The sequence below is a fragment of the Mobula birostris genome, chromosome 24 (assembly GCF_030028105.1).
Source record: "Mobula birostris isolate sMobBir1 chromosome 24, sMobBir1.hap1, whole genome shotgun sequence".
Lineage (NCBI taxonomy): Eukaryota > Metazoa > Chordata > Chondrichthyes > Myliobatiformes > Myliobatidae > Mobula > Mobula birostris.
The window spans coordinates 37,068,680-37,085,967 of NC_092393.1; the positions used below are offsets into that span (position 1 = coordinate 37,068,680).

General features: G+C 41.1%; 1 protein-coding gene across 4 annotated transcripts in view; it reads left to right on the top strand.

Annotated features, from left to right (window-relative positions):
* The first annotated feature begins 1,436 nt into the window (after positions 1-1,436).
* ccdc57 (coiled-coil domain containing 57) overlaps positions 1,437-17,288 on the top strand; it is a 172,543-nt gene continuing 156,691 nt past the window's right edge. For 2 of the 4 annotated variants that reach the window (XM_072242382.1, XM_072242383.1), the window contains exon 1: positions 1,449-1,538. The gene's annotated coding sequence lies outside the window, so the exon portion shown is untranslated. Of the gene's footprint in view, positions 1,539-17,288 lie in introns of all 4 variants that reach the window. The other 2 variants (XM_072242385.1, XM_072242384.1) reach the window with 2 other exon arrangements.

The following is a 17,288-nucleotide window of genomic DNA, read 5'->3' on the forward strand; positions in this document are numbered from 1 at the left end:
TTGCCTTCTGTTTGGTCCATAGTTTGCAAATATTAAATACGACCAATCTATTCAAAAATACTCACTGAAGTTGTGTTCCTCACATTCAGAGCAATTATTTCTTACTAATATGTAGAGCAGAATGACATATTAGTAAGAAATAATAACTATGGACCCAACAGAAAGCCACAGAATTTGCATTAACAGATAAATTACCTCTGTTGGTATTTGAATTTGATCTTCCTCGTCTCTCTGTTCAATCTCACTAATTTTTGTTTAACTCGTATAACCGCTTCTGATTCTCGAATGTAAATTAATATCCTTAATTACATGTTTACCGATCCACTCCCGCTTCATTTCCGCCTTCCTCTACTTCTGAAACTATAATGACAATGTGTGCGGGATATCCATAAAGTGGAAAGAAGGAGATATTCCAGAGATATAGATGGCGTCGCATTTTCTGTCATATATAAAGAAAACCAAAGGGCCATGACTCATCCAAAACGCACGTCAATTCACTATTTCTCCTTTCACTTAAAACTTGCCTAGACTGGTTAAAACAGGACGCCCGTTCATTTCGTACCTGACAAATAAAACGTAACCCACACACTACAGAATAATTTCCATATTCATCAGAGCGATTTGAATATCTCTGCCGCTGGATCCCTTGTTTAATGCCTGACCCCAAATAATAGATGATTTACACGGATTTTGAATGAAAGTTTAGAGGGTATTCGAATGTACTTTTATTTCCTGACAGCTTTATCGTTGTGACTGTAATGTTTACATATTTTTTTCTGTACAAATAGGTCTAGCTCTATAAAAAGGGACTTGCGAATGCAAAAGCTTCTGGTTCACGCATTCACAACCAAGTTTTCCGAGTTAGGTAATCGGGTTCATTACTGGGAAGCTGGCTTACAAAACTCTTCGATCACCCAGCCCTTCCTGTTTCATTTGAATTCTAAGATCATCCGCCATTTTAATTTTACAGAGAATGGATCGCATCCTGAATATGTTCTTTGTGGTACATTATACATGGTTGGGTGGTGACGAAGAGAACTAGGACTTTCTCCCTTTCCCCTCTAGGGCAAGCTGATTATTGCTTTTGCAGACATGATATTTGCAAAAATTCGGAAGTAACCCAGCAGCCTTCTCCTCAGTTTTAATTGTTTTTTCCAGCTTCTGGTGATCAAACACAACATAAAGATAATTTTATAAGAGAAACAATAGCAATAAAATGAATAAAAATCATCACTCAGTGCAGGAAATTGCGCCCTGATCCTCTCACCTCAATTTATTTCCATTCTCAGTACTACATCGCTAATTTTAAACTGGCAAATAAAACGTAGCACTGCCGGAGACAAGACGATGTGAAATAACCTGGAACTGGATTTCACCACCACGACCTCAGGGCGGATTGGGCTCGATGCCCATCGGTGGGATTGACTGCGATGCCGCAGTATCCATAGCAACGGTAGGCATCGGCGGCCTGTTTAAACGGGCTTCAAACTGATTTGCGAGTGAAGAAGAAAAGGGAGTGCACGGTACGGCACTGAAAGGCGAGTTCGAAATTTTGTATTGCGGTGTTTGCAAATATTAACGTGAGTCGTTGTTATTTCGCCGTCAATTGGTATAACACTACCTGGCTCCAAAAGTGGTGCCAGATGGAGACTTATGTCTGTTAAGCATCTTTCACGTCGTTTTCAAGGAGTCCCCAGGCTTTTTTAGGCCAATGAAGTACTTTGCTGGAGCATTACGGTTTGGGACCACATAGAACAACCACTTTCTTATGCAGAAAGATCCCACAGATTTCAACGCCGTTATGAACACATCATGCATTTAACGCGACACACATCAAAGTTGCTGGTGAACGCAGCAGGCCAGGCAGCATCTCTAGGAAGAGGTACAGTCGACGTTTCAGGCCGAGACCCTTCGTCAGGACTAACTGAAGGAAGAGTTAGTAAGGGATTTGAAAGTGGGAGGGGGAGGGGGAGAGCCAAAATGATAGGAGAAGACAGGAGGGGGAGGGATGGAGCCAAGAGCTGGACAGTGGATTGGCAAAAGGGATATGACAGGATCATGGGACAGGAGGCCCAGGGAAGAAAGACAAGGGAGGGGGGGACCCAGAGGATGGGCAAGGGGTATAGTCAGAGGGACAGAGGGAGAAAAAGGAGAGTGAGAGAAAGAATATGTGCATAAAAATAAGTAACAGATGGGGTACGAGGGGGAGGTGGGGCCTTAGCAGGTTAGAAAAGTCGATGTTCATGACTTCTCTAACTTCCGCTAAGGCCCCACCTCCCCCTCGTACCCCATCTGTTACTTATTTTTATGCACACATTCTTTCTCTCACTCTCCTTTTTCTCCCTCTGAATATACCTCTTGCCCATCCTCTGTGTCCCCCCCCCCTTGTCTTTCTTCCCGGACCTCCTGTCCCATGATCCTCTCATATTCCTTTTGCCTGTCACCTGTCCAGCTCTTGGCTCCATCCCTCCCCCTCCTGTCTTCTCCTATCATTTTGGATCTCCCCCTCCCCCTCCAACTTTCAAATCCCTTACTCACTCTTCCTTCAGTTAGTCCTGACGAAGGGTCTCGGCCTGAAACGTTGACTGCACCTCTTCCTAGAGATGCTGCCCGGCCTGCTGCGTTCACCAGCAACTTTGATGTGTGTTGCTTGAATTTCCAGCATCTGCAGAATTCCTGTTGTATGCATTTAACGCGGTTAATTTGAGGGCAAGTTATGGCACAACTTCCCTACCGTTCCTTGAAGTTGTGTTTTGAGATTTTTAAAAAATCTAAAATGGAATAATGTTTTGCTTAACATTTGAAAATAATCAGTTTCCTTAACAATCATTTTATTTTCCTTTCTCTTTATCTATGCTTCAAGTTAACATGATAAGCAAAATGTCCAAGATAGTTGGACTTTGAAGAAGGTGGTAATTTATACTCATCGTCTTTGTTTACTGCTATGGAATACAAGTTGACAATACTGGTTGTGACCATTGTGTGTTCTAATTTATATCTGGACAACATGAGCAAGTGGATTAGGACAAAGTGACTTGAAATCAGATTTAGATTCAAAACACTGCAGCACAGAAGCATGCCCTTTGAGCTAGTCCATGGCAATTTGTTTTTCTGACTAATCCCATTGACCCACACCCTCCCATTTATGTACTTACCTAAACTATTTTTAAATGTTGCAATCTAAACCACACCTACCACTTCTCTGGCAGCTTATTCCACCATCGTACCACCCTCTGAATGAAGAAGTTCCCCCTCAGAAACCCATTAAATATTTCACCTTTCAGCTATGTTACCCAACTTCTAAGTGTAGTCTCACCCAACTTTTATACTATCTATTCTCCCCATAATTTTGTATAACTCTATAAAAACTGCCCTCATTATCCCACATTCCAGAGAAAAAAAGTTCTAATCTGTTTAACCTAATTCCTCAAGTCCCAGCAACATCCTTGTAAATGTTCTCTGTACTCTTTCAATGTTATTTACATCTTTCCTCTAGGTAGGTGACCAAAACTACATACAACACTCCCAGTGTGACCTCCTGTAAATCGGTGAGATCCGATGCAGATTGGGAGACTGCTTCGCCGAGCATGTGTGCTCTGTCCACCAGAAAAAGCAGGGTTTCCCAGTGACCACCCATTTTAATTCCACGGCCCACTTCCATTCCGATATGTCCATCCATGGCCTCCTCTACTGACGCGATGAGGCCACACTCAGGTTGGAGGAGAGACACCTTATAGTCTGTCTGGGTAGCCTCCAACCTGTTGGCATGAAGTTACAGTAATGGCTACCACCCCAATCCCACCCCCTTCCCCATTCCCCAATCTCTTTCCCCTCTCTCACCTTATCTCCCTGCTTGCACTCACTGGTCCTCCTCCCCCTTTTCTTTCTTCTATGGCCTTCTGTTCTCTGCTATTAGATTTCCCCTCCTCCAGCCCTTGTATCTTTCACCAATCAACTTCCCAGCACCCTCCCCCCTTCCCAGTTTCTTCCTCCTGTCCCCCCACCTTCTAACTCTGACTCTCATCTCTTTTTCTCCAGTCCTGAGGAAAAGTCTTGGCCCAAAACTTTGACTGTACTCTTTTCCATAGACGCTTGCTGAGCTCCTCCAGCATTTTGAGTGTGTTGCTTGGATTTCCAGCATCTGCAGATTTTCTCTGTTTACACTACTCCAAATTAGGCCTCACCAATTTCTTTGATGTAACATCCCAACTTCTGTACTTAATATCTTGATTTATGAAGGCCATTGTGCCAAAAGATCTCTTTATGAACCTATCTATCTGTGATACCATTTTCAAAGAATTAAGGAACTATATTCCCAGGTCCCTCTATTCTATTGCACTCCTCTGTGTCCCAGTGTAGGATTGTATAAATCCTACCCTGGTTTGTCTTCCGAAAATGCAACACTTCATATTTGTTGGCATTAAATTTCATCTGCCATATTCAGCTCCGTTTTTTTTCAGCTGCCAGGAACCCTGCAATTTCTGCACTAGCTTCCCACAAGATCTAAAAAGACACCTTGTCTGGGGTCTTATCCACCTCAATATGACTAAAGACAGCAAGCACCTTCTCTTCTGTAATTTGAATACAGTCCATGATCTCACTACTGTTTTGTCTCTGTTCTATAGACCCTATGTTCATCTCCCAAGTAAATATGGTGCAAAAAATCCATTTAAGATTCCACCCCCCCCCATCTTTTTCAGCTTCATGCATAGATGACCTCACAGATCTTCAAGTTGTCCAATTTAGTTCCTTGCTAACCTTTTGCTCTTAGTATATCTAGAAGCTCTTGGGAATTTTCCTTCACCTTGTCTGCCAGAGCAACTTCATTCCTTCTTTTAGCCCTTCTGATTTCCATCTTAAGTGTTCCCTTGCATTTCTTATACTCCTCAAGCATCTCATTTTTCTTTGCAGCCTATACCTGCTCTATATCTCCTTCTTCTTCTTAACCAGAGCCTCAGTATCCTTCGAAAACCAAGGTTCCCTAAATCTAGTAGCCTTGCCCTTTATTCTAACAGTGCGTATATATAATCTGTACTCTTTGAGGACCTCCCATTTACCAAGAGCTTCTTTTTGGTAGAAAAAACCCTATCTCAATTCTACATCTGCCAGGCCCTTTCTGAAGCCATGAAAATTGGCCCTTCTCCATTTCAGAATCTCAGTCTGAGGACCAGTCTATTCTTCTCCATATTTGTCTTAAAACTAATGGCTTTATGATCAATCGATCTAAAGGGTTCCACTACACACACATCTGTCATTGCCCTGTCTCATTCCCTAATAGGAGATCCAGTATCACACTCTCTCTATTTGGGACTTGTATATATTGATTCAGAAAACCTTTCTAAAAACATTTTACGAACTCTATCCCATCTAGTCCTTTTACAGCATGGGAGTCCCAGTCAGTATTTGGAAAGTTGAAATCAGCTACACCCTATCCTCATTATATGCGGGGGATATGTTCCTCGAAGTCAACACATAATAAGAAAATGCATAATGTGAATAATTATTTAAATGGAGAAAATAGGGATACGTTCTTGAGGGCTTCCTAAATATGTTTTATCTGTAATTTATTCACATTTTCATACCAATACAACACAAAAGCAGTACCACAAGACAACATTCATATTATGTTTCATCAATTTAAGGTCATATTCAATGTAATAAATCATAGAAAGTTAACATACTAGGGTGTACAGCACAGTACTCACCAACAGTGGCAGGTGTGTTCGCTCCGGGAGATGAGTGGTTGTTGTGGTGTTGGGCAGCTTTACCTGGATGCGGTGGATGGTTGTGTGTCATCAGGATCATCAAGGACAGCAAGGGGTGAAGGAAGGCTCACAGAACTCTCAGTACTGCTGGCAGCAGGAGATGACACCAGTTTGAAGAAAGTGGTGAGGATTGTTTGCTTGGCAGCATTTTGTTTCTCAGCATAAATTTGCTTGTAGGGAAGAAGGCTTGACTGTAGGGAACGACTGAAATGCTGACTCTGTTCTAAACTTGGGTCCATGTCCATTGCCATTTGTGCCAAGTGTTCCGCAGCCTTAAAAAAATTCTGCCAGTTGCTTCAGAGTGGAAGACCTGACCTCTTTCCAGGATTTATCAGGGTTGTTGATGACATGTCCGATGTTGAAGGATTTCCACCATTCCCTCACCGTTGGTAAACTCCCGGGATTTTCAAAATCGTCTTCTGCTTGCAGCATCTGAGAGACGGTTCGCCGTAGAAAAAATACGCATTGAATGTGGATATCACACCTTGGTCGAGTGGTTGAATCAGGGATGTTGTGTTAGGCGGCAGGAAACGCACTGTTATGTTAGGATGAATGCTGTCCAAATGTTTAGGATGGGCTGGCACATTGTCAAACAACAAAAGAATTTTAAAGGCAAGATTCTGTTCCCGGCAGTAGCGTTCAGCCTCAACAGCAAAATGATTAGCAAACCAATCTTCAAAGATTTGACCAGTGACCCATGCTTTCTTCTTAGCTGCCCAGTGGACAGGAAGCATATTCTTACTCAAACCCTTAAGAGCACGGGGGTTTAGTGAATGGTAAACTAAGAGAGGCTTCATCTTATAGTCTCCTTCGGCATTGGAACACATAAGCAAAGTCAATCTATCCTTTGCTGCCTTGAAACCTGACGCAGTTTTTTCATTCTTACTTATATGTAAGTGCGTTTCGGCATATGCTTCCAAAAAAGCCCGGTCTCGTCTGCATTAAACACCTGCTTTGGTGTGATGCCTAACTCAGCTATCATAGCCCGCAACTGCACAGGGTAGAGTCCCAGAGCTGTGTTACCTTCACCTGATGCTGCCCTGTTTATAATTTCCAACTTTTTTTCTAAGTGTAAGCGGTTCTCTGCCATTTGGCTGATGGCCCAGGACTTGACATCGGACACTTAGGAGGCATGGTTAAATATTTCAAGCACAAAATCACTGCACCGTAGGTAAAACCACAAAAGGTTAAGAGTGCAAAATCGCACATCCATGTGTTGCCAAAACCAATGCAAGACTGGCGGGAGTGAGACCGTGAAGCATGCACACGTGACTTGTATTGGCGAGAAAGCAGTGCTCCTCGCATAACTGTGAGTTTTGGACGCATATAACGAGAAGTTGGTAGAAATAGGTTCCTTGCATAACTGTGAATCCGCATTGTCTGAAGACGCATATAACGAGGATAAGGTACTATCACAACCTTATTTTTCTTGCAGCTGTTTGTAGTCTGTACAAATTTGCTGCTGTAAGTCCTACTGACTATTGTGAGGTCTAAAATATAATGCCATTAACATCGTTATCACTTTCTTACTCCCCAGTTCTACTCATATTAACTCAGTAGATTAGCCCTCTATTCTGTCCTGGATGAGCACTGCCGTAACATTTTCCTTGACAAGTAATTGCACCCCTCCCACTTCTATTATGTCTGAATTTGAACTCCGAAATATTGAGCTGCCTGTGCAACCAAGTCTCACTAATGGAACAATATCCAATATCATAATTCTATGCATTGATTCAATGATTCATTGATTCAAGCTAATTTGCCTTACCTACAATGCTTCTTGCATTGAAATAGACAAAACTGAGAACTGAGTCCCATCAAGCTCAGCCTTCCAGTTCCTGTCTTTGTAGGTAGGCTTAACATCTACTTTCCCTGCTCCACTATCTGCTTTGGCACTCAAGGTCCCATCCCCCTTCAACTCTCTAATTTATCCCCCTTCTCCTCCTTGGAGCTGCAGTAGCAAATATTCCTACAAGGATATCAGTCCCCCTCTACTTCAGGTGTAAGCCGTCCATCCCTGTTGTGCAAGTCCCACCTTCCCTAGAAGAAATCCCAATGATTCAAAAACCTGAAGCCTCCCTCCTGCTCCATCTCCTTAGCCACATGTTAACTGAAGTATCTTCCTATTTCTAGCCTTACTAGCACGTGGCATGAGTAGCAATCCTGAGATAACTACCTTGGAGGTCTGATGCTTTAACTTGGCACCTAACTCCCTGAACTCACTTTGAATGGCATTATCCCTGAAGAAGATGTCTGAGTTTGTCATTGAAACATTGGTTATCATTGCTACCTGTACCTGGCTAGAAGGCTGAGAAGAGTTTACTTGTCATATACACCGGGAAAGCACTAGACTATTTTTCACTTTGCAGAACCTTATCACCCTTCCTGCCTATGTCATTGGTGCTGATGTGGACCACTACCTCTGGCTGTTCACTCTCTCCTTTAAGAATGCTATGGACTTAGTCTGAGTTATTCCTGACTATCCAATAATCTTGCTTTTTCCACAGAACCTATTCCCCTAACCAATGAATCCCCTATCTCCTCCCTTTCCTTCTGAGTCACAGCCAGACTCAGTGCCAGAGTCCTGACTTCTATAGCTTTCCTCTGCTAGGTCGTTCTTGATATTGGTGGACTGACCACAGGGGTACCCTGCACTAGCTGCCTATCTACTTAACCTCTCCGCATGGTTACCCAGTTACTTGTGTCTTGCACCTTAGGTATAACTACCTCCCTGTATTTCCTGTCAATCATCCTCTCCATCTTCCAAATGATCATCTAGCTCCAGCTCCAGTTCCCTAACATAGTCTGCAAGAAGCTGCAGCTGTAGTTGCACCAATATTGGAAGTCTTCTCTATTTCTTGCAAAAGTAGCACTCACTGTTCTGACTGTCGTTCCCACTGCTCTAACTGTACAATAAGAAAGAACGAAAGAAGGAAACTTACCAGAAATTTACCAGAACTTACCTTAGCCTCTGCCTCTTTTTGCAAAAGCCTTTTGAGCCAAAGCCTCAGTTTAAACCTAACATTTTTTTTATTGGCCCTTGACAAGTGCCTAATAATCTAAACAATCTCCACAAAAAGTCTTGACAGGCCCTACTTGTGTTTTTTTTTAAATCTGGCACTAAACTCCACAAATTACTGTTGTCACTATCTTAAGCTTATGTTCTTGATGTTTATTGCTACTTATTATTATTATTATTTTATATTTGCATTGTTTGTTGTCTTTTGCACACTGGTTGAACACCCAGTTCATGCGGTCTTTCATTGATTCTGTATTGGCTATTATTCTTATATGGATTTATTGAGTATGCCTGCAAGAAAATGAATCTCAGGGTTGTGTACGGTGACATATATGTACCTTGATAATACATTATTTACAAGGAGACACACAAAATACTGGAGGAATTCAATAGGCCAGGCAGCATTTATGGAAAAGAGGACAAAAATATAACGAACTTTTATACAAATCACTCAAAATTATTCAAAAAATTGAAGTTAAGATAACATTAAGCATATCCATGTGGCAAAACTACCAGTTTTCAAATTTAAAGGTCTCCCAGGAATAAGAGATTTTCAGGAGCTTGTAGAACTGTATTTTAGTATGAAATCAAGACTATTTGGAAAAAGGGGAGAGAAGAATAGTAATGGGGGACTATATTATTGGTAAGGGAAATTAGACCTAAAAAATTAATATGAGAGGTAAAGGACTAAAGATTAATAGACAAATCAGCCAGGTGGTTAGGCATAAAAAAAACTTCTGATGTAGGTAAAAACACACCTGGGCCAAGCGAAATCTATATTATATTAATAAGAACATAAGAAGTAGGAGCAGGAGTCGGCCATCCGGCCCATCAAGCCTGCCCCGCCATTCAATAAGATCATGGCTAATCTGTCTGTAAACCCAGCTCCATCTACCTGCCTTTTCCCCATAACCCTTAATTCCCAAAATAAATATATCATCCACGCATTAAACAAATGGTAGTTTTTAACAAAATTAGTTGAAATGTTACTTTAAAATTTTGTATTCATCATCTGAAGTGAAAATTTTCTTACGTGTAGACATTCAAAATTAGTCTCTTTGAACGGACGCAGCCTTCAATGTAACAATCAAAGTGTAATGAGTAGAACAATGAATGGAAGAAGACAGCAACATTCTGGTTCTGTGACAGTTGGAGATGGGCTAGGTTTTTGAAATTGGGGTCTTATCAGGAGAAGGTCAAAGTAAAGCAGGAGTTCACAATGCAATTACTTACAAGGAAGATGCACAAAATGCTGGAAGAATTCAGTAGACCAGGCAGTATCTGTGGAAAAGAGTAAACAGTCGACATTTTAGGTCATTGACTGTTTACTCTTTTCTATACACAAAATAACCTGCAGATGCTGGGGTCAAAGCAACACTCAGAACACGCTGGAGGAACTCAGCAGGTTGGGCAGCATCCGTGGAAACGATCAGTCAATGTTTCGGGCTGGAACCCTTCGTCAGGACTGAAGAGGGAGGGGGCAGAGTCCCTATAAAGAAGGTGGGGGGAAGGTGGGAAGGAGAAGGCTGGTAGGCGCCAGGCAAAAAACCAGTAAGGGGAGAGATCAAAGGGTGGGGGAGGGGATAGGCAGGAAAGGTGAAGAAGGAATAGGGGAAAGCACAATGGGTAGTAGAAGGAGCTGGAACCATGAGGAAGGTGATGGGCAGCTGGGGGAGGGGGCAGAGTGAAACTGGGATGGGGGAAGGTAGGGCGGTCACAAGGACTGGGGTGCTGAACAATGGCAGCAAGTGCTCTGGACTAACAAGTCAAAATTTGAAATTTTTAGCTCAAACAGGGGATGCAGTTAGTCCATAGAAGAGCTGGAGAGTGCTATGCGGTTGAGTGTCGGGAAGCACGGCAGAGGTTCTCTGCAGGTTTGTGGCTGCACTTCTGCAATGGAGTTGGTAATCTGGTTAGAATTAATAGAATCCTGATTACTGAGAATTACAGGCAGATTCTCATCCATCACACAATACCATCAAGGAGGTGTCTAATCAGCCCCAACTTCATTCTGCAGCAGGACAATGACCTCAAGCACATGGCTAAGATCATAAAAACCTATCTTCAGTGAAACGAAGAACAAGGAGTTCTGCAACAAACAGGTGGTATGGACTATACAGAGTCCTGATCTCAACATCATCGAGATTGTCTGGGATTACCCGGAGATACAGAAACAAACCAGACACTTAAAGTGTGCAGAAGAACTGTTGCAAGTTCTCCAAGATGCTTGGAATAATCTATCAGCCAACTTTTTAATAAAACTGCATGATTGTACCTAAGAGAACTGATGCAGTTTTAAAGGCAGAGGATGGTCACACCAAATATTGATTTGATTTAGTTTTTACTGTTTACTGCTCTTTATAGTAACTTTTTTTGGTTTTTGGAAACTTTTCATTTTATTAATTTTGAAAGCTTATTCATTTTACATTTTTTTTACATGTGCCTGAGACTTTTGCACAGTATTGTACTCAACAGATTAAATTCAGGATTTCATTCATCCGTACATGAATATAGCCAAATGAAACAGCATTCCTCTGCGGCCAAGGTGTAAAACACATTACCAACAGCACATAGTACAAATAACACATAGTGTATGATTATGTTTTCAGAAAAGCATACAGTCAGAAAAAATAATATAGCCCAAGACCCTGTGTGGCATGACTAGATTGATAAGTTGTCCTGGTCCAGCTTGTTCTTCCACCAAGCAAACACCAGAGAGCAGCATGGATAGGAAGGGCCAGCACCCCACCCAGTACAAATTCCAGCACATCCACAGAGGTCACTGCTTTCTCCCACGCCACCTCAGTATCTCCTTCCCTTCGCGGATGCAACAGTGACTCCAAGGCCTAGGCCTAGTCTTCGCCACAACCCAGGCAACGCAGCTCCTCCGCAGTTGGTCTCGCCAATGAACCAGTGAACCAGACTTACAGTATTCTACATTACCAGTGTCCAACAGGGTCTTGCAATCGTTATAAAAACATTTGCACTGTAAAACAGCAAACAGCAAGTTTGGGTGACAACAAAACAATGATACACAATAAGTCCAGCTCCATCGCTATCAAGCAACTCGCTGTGAGATAGTTCTGCAGTACTTGATGTTCTTAGTATCCAGGAATGACTTGCAATTGTAAAAAAAGAGACATATAAGAGGAACCTGCAGTAGCTGCTGCGTCTGAGCATGCCACCATCTTACCGGAAAATGTGCAAAAAGAGAAAAATGGAATACATGTTGAAGATCATTGAACTTTCACCAGTTCTGATGAAAGGCCTTTGATCTGGAATGTTGGATCTGTTTCACTGTCTGTGGATGCTGCCTGACTTACTGATCATTTTGGGGATATTTTGTTTACACCAGCAATACACACAAATGCTGGAGGAATTCAGCAGGCCAGGCACTATGTGTGATGTTTCAATCCACTGAGGAAGTTTCTCTGAAGTCAGCCAAAGGTACATCTTAAAACAAAAATAATTAAAGTGATGAAAATATATTTTGATTTGAGTTCAGACATCATTTAAGTACCTAAAATTTGCTCTCATAAATAGTGACATTTGCTTAACTTAAATAAATTGATTTCTTACATTATGGTGCAAAAAATAACAACATATCATAAACTAATCATAAACTGCCACCAAACTCATAATTCCCTTACCTCACACTGCCAGCCTTAAATAGTGAAAGAATTCCTTAACTACCACCCCACGAGCCTCCCCATCCAATGCAACTTCTGCTGTCTCCAAAGGGACCCTACCACTATTTTTACCTCCTCCCCCTCTGCTTTCTGCAGGAATCACACTCCCTTCGCGATTTCCTTGTCTGTTCATCTCTTCCCACTAATCTCCCTCACGGCACTTATCCCTGCAAGTGGCCTAAATGCTACACCTGCCCATACACCTCTTCTCTCATTCCAGTTCAGAGCCCCCGGCAATCCTTCAGGTGAGGGAGCACTTCACCTGTGAATCTGCTGGGGTCATTTGTTGTGTACGATGCTCCCAATGTGGCCTCCTCTAAATTGCTGAGACCTTTTATTCTGGCATCTTGCCCCTTCCTCCTCAGTCCTGAAGAAGGAAATGTCAACTATCTATTCATTTCCATAGATGGTGCCTGACTTGCTGAGTTCTCCAGCATTTTGTGTGTGTTGCTCTGGATTTCCAGCATCTGCAGAGTTCAGCATGTTTATGATAAACTAATCTAGCACCTGATCTACAGTGGTGTGTCTACAGGTTGCTTGTAAAACCTTGCTTTTCTTTTTTCATTTAGATTAAGGATTGGAGAATGCAGAGCCCAGACCAGAAAGTATAAAACAGTTATTATTAATTAGGTGTATATGAATAACATAAAATAATGTAAGGATTAGAAAATATACAAGCATTTGATAAACAGTTTTTGGTAATGGGCCAGACAACAAAACCTTTTGGCAAAATGTTTAAATCTCAAATTTCTTTTGAGTAAATAAAACAAAACACTTGTAAAATTACTTGATGGTACCAAAACAGTTTATTGAGCTGTAATTGTCAATTATTAAGCCATATAACCATATAACAATTACAGCACGGAAACAGGCCATCTCGGCCCCTCTAGTCATTGCCGAACTCTTACTCTCACCTAGTCCCACCTACCTGCACTCAGCCTATAACCCTCCATTCCTTTCCTGTCCATATATCTATCCAATTTAACCTTAAACGACAACATCATACCTGCCTCAACCACTTCTGCTGGAAGCTCATTCCACACAGCCACTACTCTCTGAGTAAAGAAGTTCCCCCTCACGTTACCCCTAAACTTCTGTCCTTTAACTCTCAACTCATGTCCTCTTGTTTGAATATTCCCCACTCTCAATGGAAAAAGCCCATCCACGTCGACTCTATCAATCCCCCTCATAATTTTAAACACCTCTATCAAGTTCCCCCTCAACCTTTTACGCTCCAAAGAATAAAGACCTAACTTGTTCAACCTTTCTCTGTAACTTAGGAGATGAAACCCAGGTAACATTTTAGTAAACCTCCTCTGTACTCTCTCAATTTTATTGACATCTTTCCTATAATTCGGTGACCAGAACTGTACACAATACTCCAAATTTGGCCTTGGCAATGCCTTATACAATTTCAACATTACACCCCAACTCCTATACTCAATGCTCTGATTAATATTAAAAGCCATTATACTCTTAAATAAAAGAACTCCAGTTTTTCAGCTTTTTTCAGCATGGTTTAAATGAATAAGCACCTCATGTTCATATCATTGTAATTATTTCAATACCAAGTAAATCTTCAAGAACTGCAACAGCACTCTCCCTACAATACTACTAAATTCAATATTTGGATTTCCATGTTAAGTTGTGTATGTCTAGAAGGCAGAAATTGCTATCAAATCTGTCCTGCAATAATGTCAAATACAGGTTTCCCCCGCTATCTGAAGGTAGAGCGTTCCTATGAAACGGTTCGTCAGCCGGAATGTTGTAAAGTGAATAAGTAATTACCATTTATTAATATAGGAAAAAATTTTGAGCGTTCCCAGAGCCAAAAAATAACCTACAAAATCATGCCAAATAACACATAAAACCTAAAATAACGGTAACGTATAGTAAAAGCAGGAATGATATGATAAATACACAGCCTATATGAAGTAGAAATACTTTTCTGCAGCACTGTCGAGCGCAGCAAAAATCTCACGGCAGCACTCTCAGCAGAAACACAGCGCAAGTGCTCTTGGCTGAAACACTCTGTCCAGTAACCTTTAAGCTATGAAGTTGCCAAATCACACCAAATAACACATAAAAATACACAACCTGTATAAAGTCTTGCCTGTTCTCCATCTTCCTCTGGTGCTCCCCTCCCCCTTTCTTTCTTCCAAGGCCTTCTGTCCTATGATACTCCCCTTTCTCCAGCCTTGTATCCCTTTTGCCAATCAACTTCCCAGCTCTTGGCTTCATCCCTCCCCCTCCCACTTTCAAATATCTTACTATCTCTTTTTTCCATTAGTCTTGACGAAGGGTCTCGACCCAAAATGTCGACTGCACTTCTTCCTATAGATGCTTCCTGGCCTGCTGCGTTCCACCAGCATTTTGTGTGTGTTGGTTTATTTTCCCTTTTTTTTTGGATTGTGAGAGATTGTATGAATTTACTTCATTGTATTGTATAATACACGTTTACCTGCTGCCTGACGTGATGTTGGTTTAGAACATTTGTTGCTAAATGCTTGTTTTCAAAAAGATTGGAAAAATAACCATATAAGACACTATATCCACCCCTGAATAAATGTGGTCCTTTGGTATGATCTTGGGCTAAGTTATATGATAAAATTAGATCTGGTAGGATTAGAACATATTTAACAGTCTCATTGTGACTTCCCTCTTGTATTTTACTTTCTAGGTGGTGGTGTTCAGTTTTCCTTAGACTTTGTTGGTTGCTCCTGCCTGAATATGTTCATATCTTTGATTCTGGCAGCTTCACTATTAGTTATTTCTCCATTCTCCATATCTCCATTAACATAAATTAACATATTAATTTAGATTCTTTTTATGTGTTTAATTCTTTACATTGGTAAATTTAATTTTCCAATGCATTGTAATCTAACTTTCTTTTAATTTATTTAACCTTCCATAAAACTAAAGAGAGAATTTGCATTCCTAAAACATCTTTTATAAACAGGATGTCCCAAAGCATTCACAAACTTCAAGTTCTTTTGAAGTGCAATCTCTGTTACAGTGTGGGGAATAAAGATGTCATCTGTGCACAAGCTCCCACAGAATCTTTTCATGATGTTGGCTGAAGGATAAATAGTGATAATGATTTCTTGGAAAACATACTGGCTTTTTAAAAAGCATATCTGGATTTTTTTGTGTCCACATATTTTAACATCTTATGAAACTTGGAATTTCTGACTGCCAAGTGCACTTCACTCACTTGACTAAAGTGCAAGTTTAGAATATATACTCAAGTCTTTGGAGTGGCACTTAAAGTCAGAAGCTTCTGACCCTGAATACCAGTGCTGCTGATATGTAAGGCTAATTCCATTCATTCTAGTACTCATTTTAGTTTCATACAATTTGCAAATTGGCCAACTTGATTTTATAGAGTCGTACAGCGCAGAAATGTGGTCTTTGGTGCAGTCTGTCTGTGTTTTTGCCCATGTACACCGATCCTTTTTGCCCTTGTTAGGACTGTATTATTCTTAGTCTCATCTTATGGTGTAGAGGAGGCTAGGATGTGGAAGTTTCAGAGAGGGTACGGAGGAGAATTACCAAGGTATTGCCTGAACTAGAGGGCATGTCTTATGAAGTTAAGATGAATGAGCTAAGGCTTTTCTCTTTGGAGTGAAAGAGCATGAGAGGTGACCTGATAGAGGTGTACAAAATGATAAGAGGTACAGATAGAGTGGATAGCCAGGGACTTTTTCCCCAGAGTGGAAATGGTTAATACAAGGGGATAAAATTTTGAGGTGATTGGAGGAAAGTATACAGGGAATGTGAGGCAAGTTCTTCACACAGAGTTTTAAGTGCCTGGAACCAGGGGTGGTGGTAGAGGCAGATGCATTAGGAACATTTAAGAAATTCTTTGATAGGCACACAGATGATAGAAAAATGGAAGAGTATGTAAGAGGTAAGAGGTAGAATGATCTTAGAGTAGGTTAAAAGGTTGGCACAGCATCGTGGGTCAAAGGCCCTGTGCTGTGATGTAATGTTCTATTTAAGTACCTCTTAAACAGGGTTAATTTGTCAAATCCACCAATGCCATGTTCCAGATATCAATTGCTCTGTTTCAAGAAAAACCCAAATTCGTTTTAAAACTCCTTCCTCTCACCTTAATTCCGTAACATCATCTTCTTTGATACACATACAGTGGGTGGAAACATTGACTATGTCTTGCATAATCTTAATATTTCTGTCATTACTCCTCAGCTTTCTCCACTCCAGGGAAAACCAACCTGGTCTATTCAATCACTCCCCATAACTAAATTCCTCCAATACAGACAATATCCTGGTGCATCTGCTCTGAATTTTCTTGAGTGCAATCACATCCTTCCTATAGTGTGTTGAGTGGAAAACAGTACTTTCATTACTCTTAAGTGTGGCTTATTCAGAGTCTTGTAAAGTTGCAACATAATACCATTCTCATGACCTCTGCCTTGACCTATGAAGGTAAGCATGCTGTATGCCTTCTTCATCATCCTATCTACTGTATCTGTTTTGCCACGTTCCGTGTACTGTCCATTAGGACCACTAGATCTTCCTGTTCATCAACATTCCTTAGTCCCTTGCCATTTAAAGTATATTCCCTACTCCTATTATTTCCCAAAATGCAACATTTTTTACTTATCATGATTAAATTCCATCTGTCAATGCTCTGCCCTCCTTTTCACCTGATCTATATTCTGCTGTAGCCATTATCTCACTATCCACATCAGTAATTTTCATGTCATCTGCAAATTTACTGATCGTATTTCCTACATTCACATATATTGCAAACAACAAATATTCCAGCACCAATCCCAGAGGTATATCACT